Raw genomic sequence first — 15,606 nt, forward strand, 5'->3', positions numbered from 1 at the left:
TTGGGTTCTTGTTTTCCAATTTGGTGACGATTTGCATTGAACAGCATGCCCCTTCCAGCCATGAGAGGTGTGTGTGATCGCTAGATAAGAATGCCGAACAGTAGCACCTGGACTCTTGTGTAACGTTGCTCCAAGCCCTTTTAACTCACCTACGTTGTCATTATTTCCATTATATTGCACCAAAGTGCACAATAAAGATCTTTTGTAGCCTATAAAATATACAGCTGGAATGTTCTCGGTATTAGGAGAGTATTTAGAAGCATTATAGCAGACTTTGTAGGTAATAGAACAGTTTTATTGGTACTTGAAGAAGCTTTAGGCAAGTTGAGGGTTAATTGTGAAGATTTGGGAGGTATTTAGGGGTATCCAAGAGGTTTTGAGGGGCTGTTAGGGGAGCCTTTGCAGGTGTATTGATAGAGATTTTGAGGGAGAGTATTGGGGAGGATTTGAGGGGCCGTTGGGAAGAATTTAGAGAATATATCAGGGAAGGTTTTGAAGGGGTATTAGGGAAGTATTTAAGGGGGTATTAGGGGTATTTAAGGGATATCAAAGAGGTTTTGAGGTGATATTAAAGGAGATTTTGATGGTGTATTAATAGAGGTGTTGAAGGGATATTTGGGAGGTTTTAGTGGAATATTGGGGGAAGTTTTGAAGGGGTATTTAAGGGAATTTTAAGGGGGTATTGGGATGTATTTAGCGGATATCAAAGAGGTTTGAAGCGATTTTTGGGAAGATTTTAAGGGTGTATTAATAAAGGTTTTGAGGTGGTAACCTTGGGGAGTTTTTGATAGAATATTGGGAATATTGGGGGTGTTTTGAGGGGGCATTGGGGGAAGTTTTGATAGAATATCTTGTAGGATTTGAGAGAATATTGGGGGAGGTTTGTTCTGATAGAATATTGGGGAGGTTTAGATGGGGTATTGAGGGAGGTTTTGAGGGAGTATTGGGGGAGGTTTTGATAAAATATTTGGGGAGGTATTGAGGGAGTATTGGGGGAGGTTTTGATCAAATATTGGGGGAGGTTTTGAGGGAGTATTGGGGGAGGTTTTGATAGAATATTGTGGGAGGTCTTGATAGAATATTTGGGGAGGTATTGAGGGAGTATTGGAGGAGGTTTTGAGGGAGTATTGGGGGAGGTTTTGATAGAATATTGTGGGAGGTCTTGATAGAATATTTGGGGAGGTATTGAGGGAGTATTGGAGGAGGTTTTGATAGAATATTTGGGGAGGTATTGAGGGAGTATTGGGGGAGGTTTTGATAGAATATTTGTGGAGGTTTTGAGGGAGTATTTGGGAGGTTTTGATAGAATATTTGGGGAGGTATTGAGGGAGTATTGGGGGAGGTTTTGATAGAATATTTGGGGAGGTTTTGATAGAATATTTGGGGAGGTTTTGAGGGGGTATTTGGGAGGTTTTGAGGGGGTATTGGGGAGGTTCTGATAGAATATTAGGAGAGGTTTTGAGGGGGTATTGGGGGAGGTTTTGATAGAATATTAGGAGAGGTTTTGAGGGAGTATTGGGGGAGGTTTTGAGGGAGTATTGGGGGAGGTTTTGATAGAATATTGTGGGAGGTTTTGATAGAATATTAGGAGAGGTTTTGAGGGGGTATTGTGGGAGGTTTTGATAGAATATTTGGGGAGGTTTTGATAGAATATTTGGGGAGGTTTTGAGGGGGTATTTGGGAGGTTTTGAGCGGGTATTGGGGAGGTTCTGATAGAATATTAGGAGAGGTTTTGAGGGGGTATTGGGGAGGTTCTGATAGAATATTAGGAGAGGTTTTGAGGGGGTATTGGGGGAGGTTTTGAGGGGGTATTGGGGAGGTTCTGATAGAATATTAGGAGAGGTTTTGAGGGAGTATTGGGGAGGTTCTGATAGAATATTTGGGGAGGTTTTGAGGGGGTATTTGGGAGGTTTTGAGCGGGTATTGGGGAGGTTCTGATAGAATATTAGGAGAGGTTTTGGGGGGGTATGGGGGAGTTTCTGATAGAATATTTGGGGAGGTTTGGAGGGGGTATTGGGGGAGGTTTTGAGGGGGTATTGGGGAGGTTCTGATAGAATATTAGGAGAGGTTTTGAGGGAGTATTGGGGGAGGTTTTGAGGGGGTATTGGGGAGGTTCTGATAGAATATTAGGAGAGGTTTTGAGGGGGTATTGGGGAGGTTCTGATAGAATATTAGGAGAGGTTTTGAGGGGGTATTTGGGAGGTTCTGATAGAATATTAGGAGAGGTTTTGAGGGAGTATTGGGGGAGGTTTTGATAGAATATTTGGGGAGGTTTTGATAGAATATTTGGGGAGGTTTTGAGGGGGTATTTGGGAGGTTTTGAGGGGGTATTGGGGAGGTTCTGATAGAATATTAGGAGAGGTTTTGAGGGAGTATTGGGGGAGGTTTTGAGGGGGTATTGGGGAGGTTTTGATAGAATATTAGGAGAGGTTTTGAGGGAGTATTGGGGGAGGTTTTGAGGGGGTATTGGGGAGGTTTTGATAGAATATTAGGAGAGGTTTTGAGGGGGTATTGGGGAGGTTTTGATAGAATATTAGGAGAGGTTTTAAGGGAGTATTGGGGGAGGTTTTGATAGAATATTAGGAGAGGTTTTGAGGGAGTATTGGGGGAGGTTTTGATAGAATATTTGAGGAGGTTTTGAGGGGGTATTTGGGAGGTTTTGAGGGGGTATTTGGGAGGTTTTGAGGGGGTATTGGGGAGGTTCTGATAGAATATTAGGAGAGGTTTTGAGGGAGTATTGGGGGAGGTTATGAGGGGGTACTGGGGAGGATTTGATGGAATGTTAGGAGAGGTTTTGAGGGGGTATTGGGGAGGTTTTGATAGAATATTAGGAGAGGTTTTAAGGGAGTATTGGGGGAGGTTTTGATAGAATATTAGGAGAGGTTTTGAGGGAGTATTGGGGGAGGTTTTGATAGAATATTTGAGGAGGTTTTGAGGGGGTATTTGGGAGGTTTTGAGGGGGTATTGGGGAGGTTCTGATAGAATATCAAGGAGGTTTTAAGGGGGTATTGGTGACATTCTGATGTATTGGGGAGGATTTGAGAGAAAATTCAGGAGGTTTTGATCGGGTTTGGGGAAGGTTTTGAGAGAAAATTGAGAAGGTTTTAAGGGATATTGTGGAGCTGCAGTGTGAAGAAGGAGTATTGGTATAAGTTTTGATGGGGTGTTTGGGAGCCTCTGTGGTGGTAGGGGAGGTTTAGTGTGGACTGGGGAAGTGTTGAAGTGGCATTAAAGTAAGTTTGGAGGTGTTTGATTGATAAGATTTAGAGTGATTAGATTAGACAGGCAGGAATTTAATTGGCCATAGATGTTATAACTATTGTTGGATTCTTTACCACAGATATTGTCATAGTCTCCTGTATATAGGAAAGACTTCAAAGCAGTAAGATAATTGCACAACATCACACAGAATCAGATTACACAACTACAGATTACAAAACCCAGGGAAAATAAATTAAGGTTTTTCATGAATGTATCGTCATTACATCCTCTGTGCGTACATGCAGTGTGTAAATGATCTAGTGGGGCAGTTTTGTGGTTTTGTACATGTCCAGTGGTCAGGCTGTTACCAGTTTAACTCTGTCATAGCTGCTGAATGTTTTGCTATCTACAATAATAACAGAGGTTAAAGGTTATGTACCATAGACGGTAAACTATTTAATACCTTAACGGTGTAATGGTTTTCAGAAATGATCTTCATAACAGAATATGAATATTTAATTTAGTTAATGGAAACCAGTAGGTCAGTTCCCATAAGGCAGTGTTTTTGTTATGCTGTAATATGTCAGTGTTGTGGTTTTGGATGTAGCCACAGGCATTCATGGTTGTGTGTGTGTGTGTATGTGTGTGTGTGTAGTTACATCTATCTATTTATGTCTCCATGTATATATTTGGATACATTTCCACATCATGATGAGAGATAATCCCAGAAAGGCATTACACACACACACACACACACACACACACACTCTCTCTCTCTCTCTTCCAGCAATATTAAGACAAAGACAAAGCAAGAAAGGGAGAGTTGACAGCTGAAGTGAATTACAGCTCTATGTTTTGTCCTGTCAGGAAGGAGCGCTGACAGCTCAGGTTTAAATGGTGGACGAAACAGAGTTTGAGTGCGTGTGCAGGCCTTTAGGTCAACTTGTGGATCAACTACTGAAGGAAAACTACAAGACGCTGTCACTCATGATGGGAAGTTTGTTTCAATTTCACTGAATCAAATCTTTATTGATTCAATTTCACTGAATTAAATTTTATTGATTTGATTTCACTGAATCAGATCTTATTGATTCAATTTCACTGAATCAGATCTTATTGATTCAGTTTCACTGAATCAAATCTTGTTGATCATTACAAGTTTTCACACTTTGATCCATGTTCATGAAAACAAGTGTACTATGTAGCTTGAAACATAGCGATAAGGAATTTATTTAAAAAAAAAATCTCTATATCACTCATTTATTGCATAGTCATTGTTAATACATTTTTTGTGCTACTGTAGTTCAGTTTCTTTCGTCGATTGTTTTCTGAGGTCAACATTTTGTCCATGCCCCTATGGCAACCCACACAGCCCAAACAAATCCCAGCCTGATGATGAGCGTGCAGTTTCACAACATCATTTCAAAACATTTCCAGAAAGTCCACACGCTTTATTTAAAGTCCGTTCCTCTTTTCTCCATCCACTCATGTGAGCGCATGGCGGTGAACCACTCGGTCTCAGAGTGTTCCTTCGCTCCCTCGCTTTTTCATCTCGGAAGGATGGAGGGAGGTTTGGGAGGGACGACGGAGGGCGAAGGAGCTGCCCGAGCTCTTTTCACTTCTGCAAAAGACCTGAGAGGAAACACAGGCACGGTTCCTTCTTTACATTCTGCAATGCACCACAAACACAGAGAGAGAGAGAGAGAGAGAGAGAGAGAGTGATAAAGCTATATCTGGATTTCTCTGAAGCTGCTTTGTGACAATATTCATTGTTAAAAGTGTTATATACATAATGAGTGGCATCATCATGGTGATATAAGAAACATTAAAAAGTCCCTTACAATTTGTTGAAATAATTCAGAGAGGAGAAAATTCATAGGGATAACTCAGGGATTCAGATGAATTTATCCAGAAACATTGTGCATGAGGCAGGAATACACCCTGGATGTGATATCTGCTGTGGGACTGGGGGATTTGGTGCCCTGGCACTGAAACGATATTAAAATGGAAATGGAATTAACTCCATAAAACACCTTGGAGACCTTGGAATTCTAATCTACAGAATCGTGTACAAGAATGAAAACACTAGAAGTGGAACCCTAGGAAATGTTCTAGTGATCCATTGTCTTGAAATCGTCTCGTCTTGTCTACAGTTGCCATAAAACTGAAACATTTTTGCTAATTTCTGATTTTAAGACTTTGACGTCCCTAAAAGGTCAGTAAAGTACAACTTTTTACTCAAGAAACTCTAAGATACCTTCACAAAAAGTGTGTAGCTAAGAGAGATTTCCTCACCCAATGAACGACGTCTCCCTTTTCACTTCAATGCTAGAACTTCACCCCCGGTTAAGCTTCTATTGAGGACCTACACACACATAAACATAGTTCTGTTCAGAAATTTTGAAAATCTGTCAGTTTTATAACTATATGTAGCTACTTTCATAATTGAAGGGGTTTTTCCAGATCATCTGAGATGTTTGAGCAATATTTCGGTGTAAGAAAAGAGAAAAATAAATCCCCCTTCTGCATATATTCTGTGGAATAGGAAGGAACTTGGATTACATCAGCGCTAATTTTAATAGCAATATTTAATCTTATATGTTGCTCAAGGAGATTAGTTATCAGTTACATGATGAGATTTGACATGATATCCACGGGAAATCCAAACTGTAAAACTGTTAGCATAAAGAAAGCTAATTTATGGATTGTTAAAAGCTATGGGACCGGAACTGTCTAGATGTTGTCTAGTAGTAGTGCTAGTAGTAATGCTAATCCTAAGGTAGCAGAGCTCCAGCTAATCGAACCTGTGTCTACTAACCGCAGTTCTGACTTGTTAAAAGTCAAGCTCATCAAAACAAACCATTCCCTAATTTTCACCATGAAAGGTTTTTGGAAAGTTTGGCTTTACAGCGATGTTTACACCATTGTACAGTTTGATTTTTCTGACCTACAGGTTAATAAATGCTGCTGTCAGAAGTCAGCTGCTATTCTAATATTTTATTCATGGGGAATGGTCGCCTCGGGCTCAGCGTCATTGGTGGCAAAGTCGTTTTCTGTCTCTGGCTTCAGGCTGATAAATGTGGAATATTGGTGTTGCAGATCATCTCACACTGGATGCATTAGTGTGTTGAAAGGACTTTGCCAATGGCAGCGCAAAGGGGCTGGGTTTGTAGGAGCCATTTAAAAAAAAAACCTGAGGGCTATCGTCATTGGAAGGCTGTTCTGAACTGGAGCCAGCGTTGGAGAAAAAAAAAACCCTGTGAGAATTTAGAAGTAATTTATATGGATATGAGATTATTTCTAAGCTAATTTTTTTTTGTTTCTTTGTGTAGCGGGACCTAAAGCTAAATGACGTTGTGCTTTGTGTATGTTTTTTTACAAAAGTAGGTTTTACAAAACTAAAAGCGTTGCCAACATAACATCAGTAAGAAATAATACAAGCTATTGATGCATTTTATATAAGATAAAGATAAAAAAAAAAGAAAAGGGAAAAAAGGAAAAAATATTTAATTTAATAATAATTAAAAAATATTATTATTATTATTATTATTATTATTATTATTATTATTATTATTAATAATAATAATAATAATAATGTAAATAAGAAATGAGTAAAATAAACAAAAATAAAGAAATCCCTATCACATTCATGTGTATCTGTACAAAACTCTCTCTCTTTCTCTCACTCGCACACACACTCTCTCACCTGACTTAACTCATATTGTATATTATTCATTGCTCTACCTCAACCCTCGTGAATACTTTATCTGCTGCTATATTTATGTTTATTTCTATTTGCACTACCTCAACCGCTGCTACTGCAGTTTTGCACAATACGTGTTGTCAGGCCGATATATATATATATATATATATATATATATGTTACAATCACATATGTTATTAATTATCTGGTTTTTCACAGTTCTCAAAGTTGTACATCATTTCATTTTTTATTCCATTTCATTTACATTTCATTCTTTTACATTGTTCTCTTTTTCCGATGCTAAGTGTCCTGTGTTTTTGTGTTGTCTTTTTGTACTTATTGTTTCTGCACTGTCTTGTCTTTGCTCTGTTTGCACCTAGTTGCACACTTTGCACCTTATGTGGCTAAGACAAACTTCTGTCCTAGCTCTGTGTTGTTCTTGTGTTTATGCTATGTAGTATGTTTATGTAGCACCAGGTCCTGGAGAAACGTTGTTTCATTTCACTATGTACTGCGTCTATGTGGTTTGAAATGACAATAAAGCTTCTTGAATCTTGAATCTGTAATAAATAAATAAATGACCAGACCATCACCCCCACTACACCAAACAGTACTCCAAGAAAGTCATGTTAGTCCAAGGAGAGTGAAAAATCTATCCTCTTAACCATATTTTCCTAAATGCATTAGGAGAATCCCTTAATGAAAGATTGTAATGTATTCTTTTCCAATTTGACAAAAAATTATAAATTTCTAATCCATTGAGAAAGAGAGGGAGGTTTTGGTGATATCCAGTTTATGGATATTAGTCTTCTAGAAAATAGGTAGACATGGCCTTGGTCAGGGGTCCAGAGGTAGCAGCTTGGTGGACCTGGATTTCGAACTCACAACCTTCTGATCAGAGTTTTCACTCAGGTTTTTTTTTTTATTATGCTAGCGTCTCTAAGCTTTAGCAGTGATGTGTTGATGAGTGTGTTGTTCTCAACAAGTTTTATGACTCTTGTCAGAAAGAATCCAGTCCGCGGGAAAAATGACAGGAAAAAGCTGACTGTGTTAGACAAAGAGTAGAGAAATGTCTTTGTGTGTGTTTTTATTCCTTTCGCTCATTGTCTGTCTTCAAATGGAGAGAAAAAGATCTCATGGGGACAAGTTCCCTGTTTTGAGGGACATACCAAAGTTTTTTTCTAAAAATGTGTGTTTCGCTATTGATAACCTTTGGTGGTTCTAATACAAAGCCCATTTTAAAGAATATTTTCAATATTTTAATACCAGTTAAGTGTGGTATCGTTTTTAGTATTTAAGGTTAACAGATCTGATTTTCTTTTGTTGTTACTATTTTATCATATTTGCCGTGCATGCTAAGGTATATTTTTACAGAATCTTCTGTCTAATGATGGAATTGATTGATTAAGACACAAAGGTATGATGGTCCTCATAAACCAGGCTTTGTGTGTGTGTGTTTGTGTATTGTGGTGTGTATGAGTGCGTGTGTCTGTCTGTCTGTCTGTGTGTGAGTATTAAACTAAAGTTAGAGAATGAAATAAAATTTTCAGACCTGGACTTTGTATAAACAATGTATGAATTGATTGATTAATCCATGACTGAATGATGGTCCTTACAAACCAGGTTGTAAATTTGTTCAATATCTATCAATGTGTCTGAGTCTCTGTTTGAAGGTATTTAAAAGAGAGAGAGAGAGAGAGAGAGAGAGAGAGAGAATTAAATGAAATCTAATTTCTTGACTTATTAATTGGTTGATTGATTTCTCCTGGTTGTATGATGGTCCTCATAAACACATTAAACCTGATTGTGTGACTGTACAGGAGAAAATTTACAGTAAAATAAGGCTAATAGAGAAAGAATGAGGTGAACAGATGTAGGGAAGAAAGTGTGAAAGAGCGAGGGTTTTTCCCAAACACACACACACATACACACACACACACACACACACACTGTTTTGAAAACATTTTTAAGCCATGCTGAGACTTTATTTTAATGAATGAATGAATGAATGACATAACACATAAAACCACATAAAACCAGTGTGTGTGTGTGTGTGTGTGTGTGTGAGATCATGTTTAAAAGAAAATGGAACAATAAACGGGGAATCGAAAACATAAATGAAAATGAGTTATATGAATTGTTAACCTGTGAATGATTTTGAAACAAGCAAGGCGTGTGCGTATGTGTGTGTGTGTGTGTTTGTGTGTGTGTGTGTGTGCGCGAAAGAGGAAGGCTTTTTTCCTGACTCTAGCACACGTATATGCACAAAGCATTATTTAAAATTAAATAAGAGAACTGTGAGAGAGAATTGAAAGCATTATGTATTAAGTTGTGCGCGTGTGTGTGTGTGTGTGTGTGTGTGTGTAAGACAGACATTAGGTACTTTTGAGATGATATGAAGTTCTGATCAACACTCTGACGAAGTAGAGATAATTTTAACTCTACCAATATAGTATGCAGAATTTCCGACATGATTTGCTTCAGTTTTATGAGGACCTGAGTGTGTGTGTGTGTGTGTGTGTGAGTGACTGAGAGAGAAAGATGGACCAAAGCCAAATAGACACATAGACCAAAATAATGGGCAACCAGACAAGACAGAATGCACTGCACTATAACTTGAGATAAAACGTGAGCAAACAAAAACAAAGACGCTCGACACAGCGCCCAGCACGAGGAAACTCTCCGTGTAAACAAATCTACATTCAAATGACTAATAGCTATTGAAAGCATCATGTTATCATGTTATCTGTGAAATCGATCTCGAGGACATATTTGTTTAGCTCGAGGACATATTTGTTTGTGTATGAATTTATGTAAACAACAAGAACTCTGTCTCAAATCTTTTAACGCTAATGTTCTCACAGGAATGTCTACTGGTTTTGGGGAAATGCTGGACCACTTAATCTTAATGGGAAATTTAATTCCCATTCACACCAGCAACGATTTGAATATCTTTGATCTCTCTAACCAGTAGTAGTTAATACTTTGAACACATCTGGATCACAACACAACGTCACACATCTGTGATGATTTAACTTTAAAAACACACGTTTTCCTAAATACCCATATCCTTTGTCCACTTGTCTCTTATAGACATCATTTTTCTGAGATGTTCCAGGTTATGTCATAGTGATAAAATCATGCGTCACACACTTGGTGCTGTCTACAGACAGGTATTACACACACTCAGCGTATTGTCTACAGGACAGACACCACAAACACTCTGAGTCTGTCTGTCCCGAGGCAGACGTTACACACACAAACTCCCACACAGTTGGGTCAAGGTCCTGCTGTACGTCTTCAGTGCAACACAACTCTCTGTTTCTGAGTGAGAAGTGTGTGTGTGTGTGTGTGTGTGTAGAACGTCCATATGTGTGTTTTTTCCTCTTGATAAGTTCACAAAGCGTTCAGGGTCATGTGACTCACATGCCGGGAATCTCGTCTAGCTGCGGAGTTTACTGATTAATCAGCTGAGTGAAGTAACAGCACATGTGTGTGCACGTCCCCTTGCCCCGTACACGCACCTGAGCGTCCGTAATTCTCATGAAGGTGTTGTTTGGTTCCGCCTACTTTAAGGGCAAGTCTTTACATCATGGTGCTAAATTTGGCTCAGCACCTTGTTTAGCTTTACCAACCAAACGCGATCCGACGGTGGCGATGACATACAGGCATGAGATTGTGTTCAACATACACATCAGCAGGTCCACCCCAGCCAAAACACACACACACACACACACACACACACCTGGCACGGAATGAGCAGGTGGGACTCTACACACCTCAGTTACACAAACCTGACTAGGGTCAATAGTGCAGATGTTATCACATGAGCTTCACATACACATTCGCACAACTTGTATTTGTCTCCATGACAACACTTTGGTATTTGACCTGAAATTCAGTCATCATTACTAGCGCTTTTTTCTTGTTAGCATACTATGGCCTGACATTAATTAGAAAGTTATTGATATGAGAGTTCTTTCCATCTTTAAACTAGCTAGTAACTATAACTAGCTACTCTGGCTCATCATATCCTGGTTCTACTCTTTTTTCACGAAGTCTTGCCATTCGCTCATGCTATTCTTGTTGCATAGATGTGTTTTGACCCTTGCTATGTTTATTGGATCTGTGTTATATTAGGATAACCCTCTGGCCTTGATACCTGATCAATATTGTGCTTTGACCTCATGCTCAGTTCTTGACTTGGCTGTGTTTTTCTCCACCCACAACCTCCAGAGAAACTCCACCTACTCTTATGGGTAGTTCTGTGATCCAGGGTAGAAAAAGGTCTGGATTTAGCCTTAGTAAGTGTACCATGGCACTTACCTCGGAAGACTACTAAATTATTAAGGACGTGTGAGTGTGCGTGTGGGTGGGTGGGTGGGTGTGTGTGTGTTGTGGCAGCATGACCGGGGCAGTGGACGCTGGGCCAAATGGAGCCGAGGTGTGAGTGTGTTCAGCAGGGGTTGAGCTACAGGGTGAGCCAGAGGTCAGTAAGAGGAACTCACACTCGCACCAATCCACCAAACCACAGTGTGGCACAGTATATACACTTTCTCATACACACACACACACACATGCCAAGACTGTATTAATACCCATATTGTAGGACTGTGGACAATATTAGCTTCATCACACACTCCACACAATCTAAGCCAAAATATTATATGTTAATATTGTAATATTGTGATGACTACAGCAGCATCATTATAAATTACTGTATGCTCAGTTTTACAAAAGTGTGAATATATGTTTCTCCATCATATCACGACTTTAGATGTCAATTTCAGTCAGATTGCTCATAAAGAGTTCCTTTCCTGGAGCACATTCTCAGAAAACATTAAAACAGGTTGGACAAACATTGCAACATGACTAGCTTGTTTGTTTTTACAGATTGACATGAGTAGGATTTCTCTTGGGTTTTTTTTATCACTTTAATGTTTTCTAGATTAATTTAATATGGTTTAAATGTACTTTTTTGGTCGACATACATTAACCTATAATGACAAAGAAATTTCTATCTGCAGCTGTATATAAAAAAAAAATCAAACACTGAATTCTCTCATAAGATTTCCATCTTCCCATCTTCTTGGTCAGTCCACTCAAGCTCAATCATATTAGATGGGAAGCGTCCATGGTCCACTGTCTTTAGCTCTAAATGTCAGTTTTTCTATGTGGTTCATGCCTAGGTTTTCACTGGACCAGTCAAGTTATTCAGAAGTTAGTCCCCAGGGCTGATTGCTGTATTTTTCACATAGTTTTGTGCTGTAAGGTGACACCTAGAGCAAGTTTTCTTCAAGGACATCTCTGTATTTTCATTCATTCACTCTCTTTCCAATTCAGTTTATTTGTATAGCACCCTTAACAATGGACATTGTCTCAAAGCAGCTTTACAGAAGTACAGAAACATAGAAAAAATTATAAGGTTTAAAGTTATGTTAATTATTTTATCCCTGGTGATCAAGCCTGAGGTGATGGTGGCAAGGAAAAACTCCCTGAGATGATCTGAGGAAGAAACCTTGAGAGGAACCAGGCTCAGAAGGGAACCTCATCCTCATTTGGGTGAGACTGGACAGTAAATAACGTAACTGTTGATAATGACCTTTCTACAACAGCAAATCAAGAGCTCTTGAGGAACTAGTAGGTCAGTGGAGTTTCTGAGGTCATTAGCACTAATTCCTTCCTGCTGAAAGCTGACTGATGGAACGGCAGTTCAGAGACGGCGTGATCGTCTCCGGGTGTTTCTATCCACAGCGGTCCCCTGGATCACAGGCTGTCCACATAGATCAGACCACATATCCAGAGCAGCAGTGAACACCACCAAGCCACAAGACTCCAACCTGGAGTAGAGCATCTGGATGGATTAGGCAGGTCCAGAAAGAAGAAGTGGTCACACTGGAATCTCTGAACACTGGGAGCTCGGGAGTGGGACGTATAGCTTGACAGAGAAAGAGAGAGAAAGATATTAGGTATGCTTGTGATCATGTGATGTTTAAAGGCAATGTAGATCTTCCCATCCCTACCACTGAGAATCACCCCACTAGCATGATACTGCCACCACCATGCTTCACCACAGGAAAGGTATTGACCAGTTGATGAGCAGTACCAGGTTTTTGCCAAATGTACCTCTTGGAGTTCAGTTTCCATTTTTGGCTCCTCAGCCCAGAGAGTTTTAGTATCTTTTAGTACCTGCCATTTGCCTGTTGCTCAGGAGTGCTTTCCATCACTCTGTTATAAGGGTGTGATCTATTTCTGGCAGTTTCTCACATTTTTGCAAGTTCTGTTAGAGTGGTCATTGGGTTCTTGGTTACTTCACTGACCAATGCCCTTCTAGCCCAGCTACTCAACCATTCCAAGCTTTAGAGACAGTTTTATGTCCTTGCCCAGATATATGACTTGACACAATGTGATCACTGAAGGCTACAGAGTTCCTTCGACATCATTCCTTGATTTTTGGTTTGACCTTAACTGTGAATTGTGGGACCTGGTTCTCAGAGGTGTGTGAATTACTCAAATCACATCCACTCTGTTTCAGTTATAATCCAGTTCTGTCTGTAGACATTTCTAGATAATCAAAGCAAATGCTAAGCAGCCAAATTTGGAGAGGCTTAGCCGAGAGCCTGTGTCCGAATGCGATTTGATTTTTACTCAATTTGCAAACATTTTCAACTTTACAAATCAACTTTTTTTAATTTTTATTTTGGTTCACTGTGTGTAGCTTCATGGCCAAGAAACAGAGGCAAGTCGACAAAGTCCACCTCTAACATGCCTAGTCCTTTTTTGTTACTTATATTTATGCCTTAAAATGTCTGTGACCTTGATCCTGATCCTTGAACAATTCTAAAAATGTAAGCAGTTGCAACAATAATTCTGTATAATTTCCTCATGTTCTTGAAACTCTGACAGACTGATAGATGGACAGACTGACAACATGAAAACCTAACCACCGACTGACCGAGGCATAGACAGTTAAGCGTTAAAGCAGAATGTTTTCCAAACTCATTCTATGTCCGATGAATTGTCACTCTGTTATCCATACTTCCCAAAAGCAGCCTTATGAGCAATAAAACTCAAAACTCCTAAACACTGCTGTTAAATTCAAACATCATCAAATATACTCCAACACAGTGGACTTCATTAGGACACTCTCCTGAATACACACACACACACACACACACACACACTGCAGTATTTTGCACTTTTATTTAACTATAATGACACAGTAGACTAGACATTGTGTTAATTATTAACACACACACACAGCACCAGTAAAATCTTCTTTATGTCTGTCACTAACAAACAGTCCAACATTACACATTCCTACACACACACCCACACACACACACACACACACCCACACACTTTGTGACATTATTCTAATTACTCTAACAAAGAACTAAGTGAGAACGCTTCCTCATATGGTGCAATGATGAACTTGGGATTTAGAGAAGTGTCTACCCTTGCTCTCTTGAGGAAGCAGCCCCAGGATAGGGCCCCTCTCTCTAACAAACACGCACACAACACACACACACACACACACACACACACACACACCTGCCTCTGGCCATGCACTTGCAAGGGAGGAGATAAAGTTCGCACAGATTTACCATGTGAAAATCTCTGGCACTATGTCACTCCCTACATATTTCACCCAACTCAGCAATCTGACCCCCCACCGCCCCCTGACCCCCCCCACCACACACACACGTCTTTCACTCCTTCTTTATCACACACTCCCACTTTCTTTCCCCCCTTGATCTGTTTTTGTTGCTATTTCACTCCTCCAACATATCTCTCTCTCTCTCTCTCCTCTCCATCTCTCACTCATTCCCTCTTTTCTGATCTTCTACTCTTTCTAAACACCTGTTCTCATTCTGGGGTCTGCTACCTTCTCTGTATCATTCTTTCTCGCTTCTTACTCTCTCTCTCTCTCTTTCTCCGTCCATTTCTTTATCTGTCCATCTCTCTGCGGTGTCCGTTTCACCACCTGACCTCTCACTGTGTACATGTCTGCTCATGTTGCCATGGCAGCAAACACACACACACACACACTCTCACTCACTCACACATATTCAGGTGTTCCTGAACTTATGGGGACCAGGAGTGAGAAGCACAGTAATGTGAGACAATGACTCATGAGATCTTCAAGTGCGTGCACACACACAAACACACACACACACACACACACACACACACACACAGAACTCCTCATTACAGTCCCCCTAATGCACTTTTTCAATTTATTTATGGGGACCTCAGTCCCCACATGCACAAAATTACAGTCACTCGTCTCACGTTTCTTGGGATAGACCGTTTGATATTTTTTTGCACACTCAGCTGAACACAACTGGCTGTTTTACATGTCCACATTTTTGACGTGCTTTAGCGCTTTAGACGGAAGCAAAAATTTCAACTCTTTCGCAATCAACTTCTTGGAGCAAGAGCATTGCGTCTTTTAAAGGTTATTAAAGTTGTGTTTGAAATTCTTTCTGATACATAAATGTGGTGGATCGTTTACAATGTCAGTCAAAAATAATAAATAAATAAATAAAAATTGGTGTTCTAAAAGTCGGCCAATGTTGGCCATGTTTAATGGAAAACTGACAAAAAACATATTACGTCTTAAATTTTGATTTTTTTTAGTATTATTATTAGGGTGACTCTATTCATTTATACACACATTCGTTGACTTATTTACTTAA

Source organism: Hemibagrus wyckioides, linkage group LG27 (assembly GCF_019097595.1).
Source record: "Hemibagrus wyckioides isolate EC202008001 linkage group LG27, SWU_Hwy_1.0, whole genome shotgun sequence".
Lineage (NCBI taxonomy): Eukaryota > Metazoa > Chordata > Actinopteri > Siluriformes > Bagridae > Hemibagrus > Hemibagrus wyckioides.